The 10,813-nt window shown below is 43.7% G+C and overlaps 2 non-coding genes and 1 pseudogene across 2 annotated transcripts; all 3 read right to left on the reverse strand.

The window, feature by feature from the left end:
- Positions 1 to 4,068: 4,068 nt before the first annotated feature.
- On the reverse strand, positions 4,069 to 6,830 carry LOC117185419 (uncharacterized; annotated as a pseudogene).
- Positions 6,831 to 7,247: 417 nt separating this feature from the next.
- On the reverse strand, positions 7,248 to 7,426 carry LOC117185421 (5.8S ribosomal RNA). Its single transcript, XR_004470904.1, has one exon. It is a non-coding gene; the product is annotated as a 5.8S ribosomal RNA (ribosomal RNA).
- A 600-nt stretch (positions 7,427 to 8,026) lies between these two features.
- LOC117185417 (small subunit ribosomal RNA) lies at positions 8,027 to 10,021 on the reverse strand. The gene has a single exon (XR_004470901.1). It is a non-coding gene; the product is annotated as a small subunit ribosomal RNA (ribosomal RNA).
- Between the last annotated feature and the right edge of the window lie 792 nt (positions 10,022 to 10,813).

Consider the following 10,813-nt stretch of genomic DNA (forward strand, 5'->3'; position numbering starts at 1 on the left):
GCGACAATGCCCCTACGACTCCGGTCAGCTTATCACGCAAGCCCGTGATGTGCGGGAGAAAACTCAACCGCTCGCCGACCGTGATGCCTAGGTACCGATACTTGCGCTTATATGGCAGGCTTGCTCCAGCAAACCGTACCACTGGCGGCCGTCTAAGTATGCCTTTGAGCAGCATGATCGCCGTCTTGCTAGTTGAAACGGCAACGCCGACTTCAACTCCCCAAGCGCCTACGATGGACATTAACTCACCTCCTTTTTGTTCGAGCTCTGATCGGGCATTCCCTTCGATGAGGAGGAGCAAGTCGTCAGCATACGCGCTGAGCGCACCAAGGGGCTCTAAGCGCTGGAGCAACACGTCCATTAAGATGTTCCATATAAACGGACCACTTATGGACCCCTGCGGGCAACCTCTTGTCACCGGAACAGTGGCTACTCCATGCCTACTGACGATGCTCGCACTCCGGCCGGAGAAGAAACTTCGCCACAAGCTTGCTTCTCGGCATCCCAGCTCAAGGAGGCGGCGTAGTGCAGCATTCCACTCAACGTTGTCGAAGGCTCCCTTGAAATCCACGAAGACTCCGAGCACGTATTTCGACCGGCTGGCCGAAACAGTACTCACGACGTGTTTCCAAGCATCCTCCACACAACGTCCTTGGCGAAAGCCAAATTGCCATCTGCAGCCATCCGGAATGGTGTCCTTCAGACGATTCACCATGATGCCCTCAAGCACTTTGCCCAGCACTGGCAACAGACAGATACCCCGATATGAGGTAGGATCGGTCCGGTCCTTATCGGGTCCCTTCAGGAGTGGAACCACCCTGGGATGCTTCCATTCCGTTGGGAAATACCCTGTCTCCAGGCAGCGGGAATACATCGCTGTCATGTGCTGAGGGATGGCACGCCACAATGCCTTGCAAATGGCACCTGTGATGCCGTCCATGCCAGGAGAGCGTCTGCTCTTCAACCTGGCGACGCATGCATCAACCTCGAAAGCTTCGAGGGCCGGTGGAGCCTCGATCGGGATGGCAATGTGTGCATTCGTCTCCGCAACAGGAAAGAAGTTGCGAAGGAGCACACCCGCACAGTCGCGCCATGTTGCGACCAGCCTACCATCCGTTCGAAGGCATCCAATCTCCGTGCTCTTTTTGCGGCCTCGGCAAATCCTGTAGACGTGCCCCCATGGATCATCTCTGTTCTCTCCCACGAAGCGTCGCCAGTTGTCTTCCTTCGATCTCAGGATGAGCTTCTTGTACTGCGCTGAGGAGATCCTCAACGCGAGCACAAGTTCCTCTGCTGCGTCGGTCTCATGCCGACGAGCGTCCTGGAGCCTTCGCCTCAGTCTCCTGACCTCTCGGCGTTTGGAGTGTAGTTCGGCAGTCCACCAAACTACTTTTCTCGCGGCTCTCGGTGTGCTGCGTCCCAGCACTCTGTCGCACACACTGTGCACTACAGAGCGCAGTGCAGACACTTGGTTGTCCAACGGCGATTCGGCGATGTCTTCCGGTAATTCGGCAATCTCCCTTACCACTTCCTCCTCGAACAATCGCCAGCGCGCATTGGAAAGCTTCCATGACGGCACAGGAGCAATGGGCTCAACTGTGTCGTTCGGGTCAGTCGTCACCACAACATGGATCATGTTGTGATCGCTGGTGTCCCATTCCTTCACTTCCCAATCGTATGTGGCCCACATAGTCGCAGCTTGGTTGACGATTGTCACATCGATATCGCTTTGGCCTCTACGGTTATCGAATGTAAACACCCGACTGGCTTCATTGAGCACGCCGGCTCTCATCTCGGTTATCCACTCAGACAGCAGCTCACCCCGTGCATAGTTAGCTTGCCCCCGATTGTGTCCGGAGAGCTTGCTAAACCACGCTGGGGATACTGCGTTCGCGTCGAGCCCAAAGATGACAGGAGTGCGGCTGCCCAGCAGCAGCACCGCATCTAAGTACCTGAGGTACGGCGCCAAGTCGGTGTCGAATTGGCAGTACACGGAGCATAGGAAGATTGAGCCGAATCTTCCCGTAACTCTGACGCATACTCCAAAATCCGTGGTAAGGGTCTCCATTGGCATGCAGATGGCGTCCGGTTCGTCGACGATGATAGCAGCTTTTCCTCGGCGGTCCTGGAAAACTCGCATTCCAGAAGGAAGGCCGGTAATCCGCCCTGCTCCATCGACGTACGGCTCCTGGACCAGTGCGAACTGACGGCCAGAGCTGCGCATGATGGCTCCGAGTTCCATCACAGCCGCTCGGCCACGGCCACAATTAGCTTGGATGAAGCTAAACATTAATGTCTAGCTTGCACCCTCGCCAGTACCGCTCCGTAGATCGGGCACGCCGCTGACAGCATGGAATGTGCTGCAGGGTACCCCTTGAAGCGGCAGTTGCGGCAGTCCACGGGGTTGGGACACCGTGCAACGTTGTGGCCGTTCTGTCCACACCGGTGGCACACGTTCTCCTTTAGGCGACATTGCGACACCTTGTGGTCGAAGCCTGCACATCTGTGGCAGGCGTATGTTCTGACCAAGGAGCGGCAGCGGCATCTAAACCACTTAATGTATACGCATTCGCGCAACGCCTCCTGTGCCTTTGCGTCGACCTCTAGCGTCACGTTGATCGTGGCGCCGTCGGTGACCGACCAGGGTTTACTGCCCAGGTGAACCGACTTTTTGAACTCCGCGGCTGTCATGGTCTCCTCCAGGTTCTTTGTGAAGAGCTCCTCCATGAACTCTTCCGGTGTTATGGACGTGTCCACGTCATACACCACGACCTGAGGCTTGGTCTCCGGCCTCTTCTTCACCTCCAATCCTGCTTCGGTGAATTTGCTGCTGGCCACCACCTTCCTCAGTTCGCTCACTGAAGGGGTGCGAATAATCGCTCCTCCGCTCTTCAGCTCGCGAACCTCGTGGACGCGGACTCCAAGAGTCGGCACCACGGTCTTCTTGACACGCTCCACTAGCTCCTTGCTGGTCTCCTCCGGGTTTTTGCTCTTTATTAGAGCAGACCAGGTATCCCTAGGCTTTGGGATCGGTGCAGCGACGGCGCTCGGTGCGGGCAGGCCTGGGAAGGCTGTCGCATACGCAGCGGCTGTGACGGCATTGGTGCCCGTGTGGGCAGCAGCAGCGGGTCTCGGTGGAGGCGGCATCCTTGCCCTCTCCTCCAGGCGCACCTTTTCCCCAGCCAGGGCCATGACCAACTCGTCGTACCGGTTGGTCGCGACGAGGATTTCCATTGAGGCTTCGGGCGGCATCAGCCCCTTCAGGACAGCCTCGCTCACCGCCATCCTTATTGCAGACATTTCTGCGATGATGGCCGAGTAACCTGCCGCGACAATGGCAGTTGCCGGGCATGTGGCAGCGGTGGTGGCAGCGGTGGTGGCAGCGGTGGCGGCAGCGGTGGCGGCAGCGGTGGTGGCAGCGGCGGCAGAAGTACTGGCAGCGGTGGTGGCAGCGGCAGCTGCAGCGGCAGAGGTGGATGGAGCCTGCTCAAAGGGGAGCGACGTTGGCGGCGATCTCTCGGCTGGGATCGGCCGCTCTCCAGCTAGCCCAATCCCAAGCCCGATCTTTTTGGCTCCCTGTTTGACGGCTGAGGACTTCGGCCGACCCCGCCTGCGGGCGGGAACGCTCGACGACGAGCTCGCCCCTACACTAGCCACGCTAGTGTCGCTGGCGTCGGCCTCCGTCTCTATTTCCATAGCCCGGCGAGTTGTGGCTCCCTCTATTGGCGTGACTCAACACTAATCGGCACTTAGTGGAGACTCGAACCAAAGTCTCAGCAGAGACACAAACCGAACGCTCCGAACTCGAGCCAAAGCTTCCAACCAAAGCTTCGAACTCGAACGTGCTGTCGAACTATTCCGACTTGTTGTCGAACTATTCGAACCTGTTGTCGAACTAAGGTTCCGCACGTGGCTGTTTTTAGCGTTTATTTTGCAAATATTAATTTGCAAATATCTGCCTTGTTCTTTCACCAAATTAACTCCCGATTTCACTCACGAACAGCGCGTGATCTCGCGGCAATTTTGATGTATTTTCCACTTGGAAAAATCACTTTTTACTTTCTTCGAACGACGGTATAGCGGACCGCTTGAAAAACACGTCTGCTTCGAAAGTAGATAGGGACAGTAGGAATCTCGTTAATCCATTCATGCGCGTCACTAATTAGATGACGAGGCATTTGGCTACCTTAAGAGAGTCATAGTTACTCCCGCCGTTGACCCGCGCTTACTTGAATTTCTTCACTTTGACATTCAGAGCACTGGGCAGAAATCACATTGTGTCAACACCCGCTAGGGCCATCACAATGCTTTGTTTTAATTAGACAGTCGGATTCCCCAAGTCCGTGCCAGTTCTGAATTGATTGTTAATTGATAATCGTTATAATTAATAAGAACTAACTGGTTTAACCCAATTAGTATTCTTAAAAATTTTAGCAAGAAAGTTCCACAATTGGCTACGTAACTAAACTATCCGGGGAACAAGTAACTACCATAAATGATAGAAACTCTATTTACCCAGAACGAGCACATAAACCATGTTATTGTTTCCCAATCAAGCCCGACTATCTCAATCTTCAGAGCCAATCCTTATCCCGAAGTTACGGATCTAATTTGCCGACTTCCCTTACCTACATTATTCTATCGACTAGAGACTCTTCACCTTGGAGACCAGCTGCGGATATTGGTACGGCCTGTTGAGAAGTTTGCGTGTCCCCACCATAAATTTTCAAGGTCCGAGGAGAAAATATCGACACAACAGTATATGTCATGCTCTTCTAGCCCATCTACCATATCTCTCTGCGAAAGACTTCCATGGTAGTACGGCTATAAAACAGAAAAGAAAACTCTTCCGATATCTCTCGACGGCTTCTTTATGGTCGTTCCTGTTGCCAGGATGAGCACGAGGCCCATATTTAATAACAAACGGATACTCAACAGGTTACGGAATTGGAACCGTATTCCCTTTCGTTCAAAATTATTCAAGTATTTAAAAATCATAAAAGATTTGACAATATTACTCACTGATTTTTTACTTGAAAATTTTCGGCTTTCGCCTTGAACTTAGGACCGACTAACTCGTGATCAACCACTGTTCACACGAAACCCTTCTCCACTTCAGTCCTCCAAGGTCTCATTCGATTATTTGCTACTACCACCAAGATCTGTGCCAATGGCAGCTCCATGAAGGCTTACGCCAAACACTTCTACGCATACCATTGTACCTTCCTACTCACTAAAGTTTCAAAATTTATATCACAAGTAATATAAATCATCTACTTTAGCGGTAATGTATAGGTATACAACTTAAGCGCCATCCATTTTAAGGGCTAGTTGCTTCGGCAGGTGAGTTGTTACACACTCCTTAGCGGATTTCGACTTCCATGATCACCGTCCTGCTGTTTTAAGCAACCAACGCCTTTCATGGTTTCTGCATGAGTTGTTAATTTGGGCACCGTAACATTACGTTTGGTTCATCCCACAGCGCCAGTTCTGCTTACCAAAAGTGGCCCACTGGGCACATTATATCATAACCTTAAACTTCATATCAAGAAAGTTAAGGTTCTTACCCATTTAAAGTTTGAGAATAGGTTAAGATCGTTTCGACCCTAAGGCCTCTAATCATTCGCTTTACCAGATAAGATTATTTTATATAACATTAAAATGCACCAGCTATCCTGAGGGAAACTTCGGAAGGAACCAGCTACTAGATGGTTCGATTGGTCTTTCGCCCCTATACTCAATTCTGACAATCGATTTGCACGTCAGAACTGTTTCGGTCTTCCATCAGGGTTTCCCCTGACTTCAACCTGATCAAGTATAGTTCACCATCTTTCGGGTCACAGCATATATGCTCAAGGTACGTTCCAGTTAGAGGCATAAATAATATAAATATTATCATACATAACTATATAGAACGCCCCGGGATTGTGTTAATTATCTATAAATAGTTAAAAAACTAATCCCATTATTAGTCAAGTTAATTACGCTATTAGGTTTATCTCCCAATAACTTGCACATATGTTAGACTCCTTGGTCCGTGTTTCAAGACGGGTCCCGAAGGTATCCTGAATCTTTCGCATTGTTAATCATACAAATGCATATAATAAACACAAAAATCAATGATAATTATGCCATTATATAATTTCGAAAAATTAACGCACTGTATTAATTTTAATTTATCAACACTTTATCAAATTAATGACATTTATTCTATGTTAAAATGCAAGCATAATAATTTGAATAAACTATAAGTCATATTTTATGATAAATTTGTTATATGCTAATAGATTACAATGTCCTTATATGGAAAAAATGCACACTATTATTATAATATTGTTAAAATATTACAACTTTAATGATGAATTTTCCATAACGGATATTCAGGTTCATCGGGCTTAACCTCTAAGCAGTTTCACGTACTGTTTAACTCTCTATTCAGAGTTCTTTTCAACTTTCCCTCACGGTACTTGTTTACTATCGGTCTCATGGTTATATTTAGTTTTAGATGGAGTTTACCACCCACTTAGTGCTGCACTATCAAGCAACACGACTCTTTGGAAACATCATCTAGTAATCATTAACGTTATACGGGCCTGGCACCCTCTATGGGTAAATGGCCTCATTTAAGAAGGACTTAAATCGTTAATTTCTCATACTAGAATATTGACGCTCCATACACTGCATCTCACGTTTGCCATATAGACAAAGTGACTTAGTGCTGAACTGATTTCTTTTCGCTCGCCGCTACTAAGAAAATCCTGGTTAGTTTCTTTTCCTCCCCTAATTAATATGCTTAAATTCAGGGGGTAGTCCCATATGAGTTGAGGTTGTATATACGTATATTAAAATTTATAATGATAATTACACTATATTATTATATATATAGAGCGTTCTCATAATGAAATCATTATAATATTCGTATTTTATAACGAATATCACGAAGAATATTAAATATTTATATTTACAACAAAATTTCCTTTCGAAACATTAATAAGAGGCAATTCTAGATGAAAAAACTTTAATTATTTTTTTATGCTAGACATTCCTCAGTATTATTTGATTCAAAAAGGACAAAAAAATATATATTTTTCTTCGTTCTTCTCACACAAATATATACAACAATGAGAGATAATGCGTTTCCATTTAATATCAATATTATGAATATATATATATATACATATCCAATAATATACAATATGCTTAAAAATTTCGTAAAATTTTTAAACAACTTATTTAGCATAGTCTTACAACCCTCAACCATATGTAGTCCAAGCAGCACTATAAAATTAATTAAAGTACCAAACAGCATGGACTGCGATATGCGTTCAAAATGTCGATGTTCATGTGTCCTGCAGTTCACACGATGACGCACAGTTTGCTGCGTTCTTCATCGACCCATGAGCCGAGTGATCCACCGCTTAGAGTGATTAAAATTTGTTTATTCATTTATTTGTCAGATATGTCTTTATTGAAAGAAATTAAAAATACACCATTTTACTGGCATATATCAATTCCTTCAATAAATTTTAATTTTATCCTAAAAGAATGTTGCGAAATGTCTTAGTTTTATATAAACGATATATTACCATATTGTTAAATAATATAATATGTATTTTGGCTTGTTTGATAATTATCAATTTATATAAAAGTATTAACCTGAAATCAGGTACAACATTGTACTTTTTAGGCTGTTGCATTAACCAATGTATGCCCATAGCTATGATGGACAATACATATTCGCAACGCGTGCATACTATGGTACATATGCACACAGATTTTATAAATCAATATTATTGTAATAATATCATCAATATGTATTTATATATTAATTGCTACACACATAGAACACAATGTTATATGTATAGCTACTACTAAATGAGTATATTGGCAATATAATTAATTAATATAAACATATAATATATACAACTGAATATATTTTATTTTACAATTATGATTTTATAAAAACATATTTTGTTTGGTAAATTGGCAATATATATATATTTTTGTTAACGGTAGAAACATACAATAATGATCCTTCCGCAGGTTCACCTACGGAAACCTTGTTACGACTTTTACTTCCTCTAAATAATCAAGTTCGGTCAACTTTTGCGAAACAACCGTAACACGCAAGGCGTCACAGTGATCACGTCCGGAGACCTCACTAAATAATTCAATCGGTAGTAGCGACGGGCGGTGTGTACAAAGGGCAGGGACGTAATCAATGCGAGTTAATGACTCACACTTACTGGGAATTCCAAGTTCATGTGAACAGTTTCAGTTCACAATCCCAAGCATGAAAGTGGTTCAGCGGTTTACCCGGACCTCTCGGTCTAGGAAATACACGTTGATACTTTCATTGTAGCGCGCGTGCAGCCCAGGACATCTAAGGGCATCACAGACCTGTTATTGCTCAATCTCATTATTGCTAGACGCAATTTGTCCATTTAAGAAGCTAGTGTCCTTATAATGGGACAAACCAACAGGTACGGCTCCACTTATATAAACACATTCAAACACAATAAACATTTTACTGCCACCATGAATGAAGGCTATATAAGCTTCAACACCATAATCCTGAAGATATCTATTTAATATATTTGAGTCTCGTTCGTTATCGGAATTAACCAGACAAATCACTCCACGAACTAAGAACGGCCATGCACCACCACCCATAGATTCGAGAAAGAGCTATCAATCTGTCTTACACACTTATGTTCGGACCTGGTAAGTTTTCCCGTGTTGAGTCAAATTAAGCCGCAGGCTCCACTCCTGGTGGTGCCCTTCCGTCAATTCCTTTAAGTTTCAGCTTTGCAACCATACTTCCCCCGGAGCCCAAAAGCTTTGGTTTCCCGGGAAGCGACTGAGAGAGCCATAAAAGTAGCTACACCCAATTGCTAGCTGGCATCGTTTATGGTTAGAACTAGGGCGGTATCTGATCGCCTTCGAACCTCTAACTTTCGTTCTTGATTAATGAAAACATCTTTGGCAAATGCTTTCGCTTAAGTTAGTCTTACGACGGTCCAAGAATTTCACCTCTCGCGTCGTAATACTAATGCCCCCAAACTGCTTCTATTAATCATTACCTCTTGATCTGAAAACCAATGAAAGCAGAACAGAGGTCTTATTTCATTATCCCATGCACAGAATATTCAGGCATTTGAAGCCTGCTTTAAGCACTCTAATTTGTTCAAAGTAATTGTACCGGCCCACAATAACACTCGATGAAGAGCACTAATGCAGGTTTTTAAATAGGAGGAATATATAAAAAAATACAAGTACTTAATTATATATAAGAACTCCACCGGTAATACGCTTACATACATAAAGGTATAGTACTAACCACAATTGTAAGTTGTACTACCCGTATGAAGCACAAGTTCAACTACGAACGTTTTAACCGCAACAACTTTAATATACGCTATTGGAGCTGGAATTACCGCGGCTGCTGGCACCAGACTTGCCCTCCAATTGGTCCTTGTTAAAGGATTTAAAGTGTACTCATTCCAATTACAGGGCCTCGGATATGAGTCCTGTATTGTTATTTTTCGTCACTACCTCCCCGAGCTGGGAGTGGGTAATTTACGCGCCTGCTGCCTTCCTTAGATGTGGTAGCCGTTTCTCAGGCTCCCTCTCCGGAATCGAACCCTGATTCCCCGTTACCCGTTGCAACCATGGTAGTCCTAGATACTACCATCAAAAGTTGATAGGGCAGACATTTGAAAGATCTGTCGTCGGTACAAGACCATACGATCTGCATGTTATCTAGAGTTCAACCAATGTAACGATCTTGCGATCGCTTGGTTTTAGCCTAATAAAAGCACACGTCCCATAAGGTCCGTGTTTTAATTGCATGTATTAGCTCTAGAATTACCACAGTTATCCAAGTAACTGTTAACGATCTAAGGAACCATAACTGATATAATGAGCCTTTTGCGGTTTCACTTTTAATTCGTGTGTACTTAGACATGCATGGCTTAATCTTTGAGACAAGCATATAACTACTGGCAGGATCAACCAGAATAATGTTTTCGTTTCGTGCGCATACGCTCACATATGTAAATATTTGACAACTCAATAATACTTTTGAATAAAAAAAAAATAAATAAATATTTTTTATCAACAGTTTATGAGAATTTGTTAAACGATTGTGGCCATTTTTATATAGCATTCACATTCGCCATTTTTCTCTATATAAATATATATATTTTATTATATACATTTTTTTTTCGTTCAAAAATATCTTTTTATTTGCACTTAATATATTATCACACGTATATAGGCTTAAACCAATATTAATTGTGTTTAAACTATGTATTTTGACAACAAATTTAAAATTTATCCAATTTCGTATGCGTTTTTTGTGATATACATTAAATAAAACCAAACACATGAGTTCATGTGGAATGGAATTTATATATTTTGGCAATATTTGAATTTGCATATAAATCGCTTTGATTATATGCTGGTACATTGTTGAAATGGCACTCATACAATATTTAATCATATAAGACCATTTCCAAAAATTCACGATAATAATTCGAAACAGAAATGATATATACTAAATAGTATATATCTTGGTTAGTTTCACTATATTATCTTTATTAAGATCAATTTGAAAACAAATATCTCCTATTAAACACTACTTTGAGTATAATGACAACATATAATAATATTATATACATACTGTACCAAATATTGTATACAATACCGATGGACATCAACTGTCCATCATGTATAGGTTTTCTGCCACGCTTTCCGCAAATCGGGTATTTTTGCTTTAGAGTGCCTCTTAACAATAGTTTCTTTTCGTATT

Source organism: Drosophila pseudoobscura, unplaced genomic scaffold, assembly GCF_009870125.1.
Source record: "Drosophila pseudoobscura strain MV-25-SWS-2005 unplaced genomic scaffold, UCI_Dpse_MV25 Unplacedtig00000044, whole genome shotgun sequence".
Classification (NCBI taxonomy): domain Eukaryota; kingdom Metazoa; phylum Arthropoda; class Insecta; order Diptera; family Drosophilidae; genus Drosophila; species Drosophila pseudoobscura.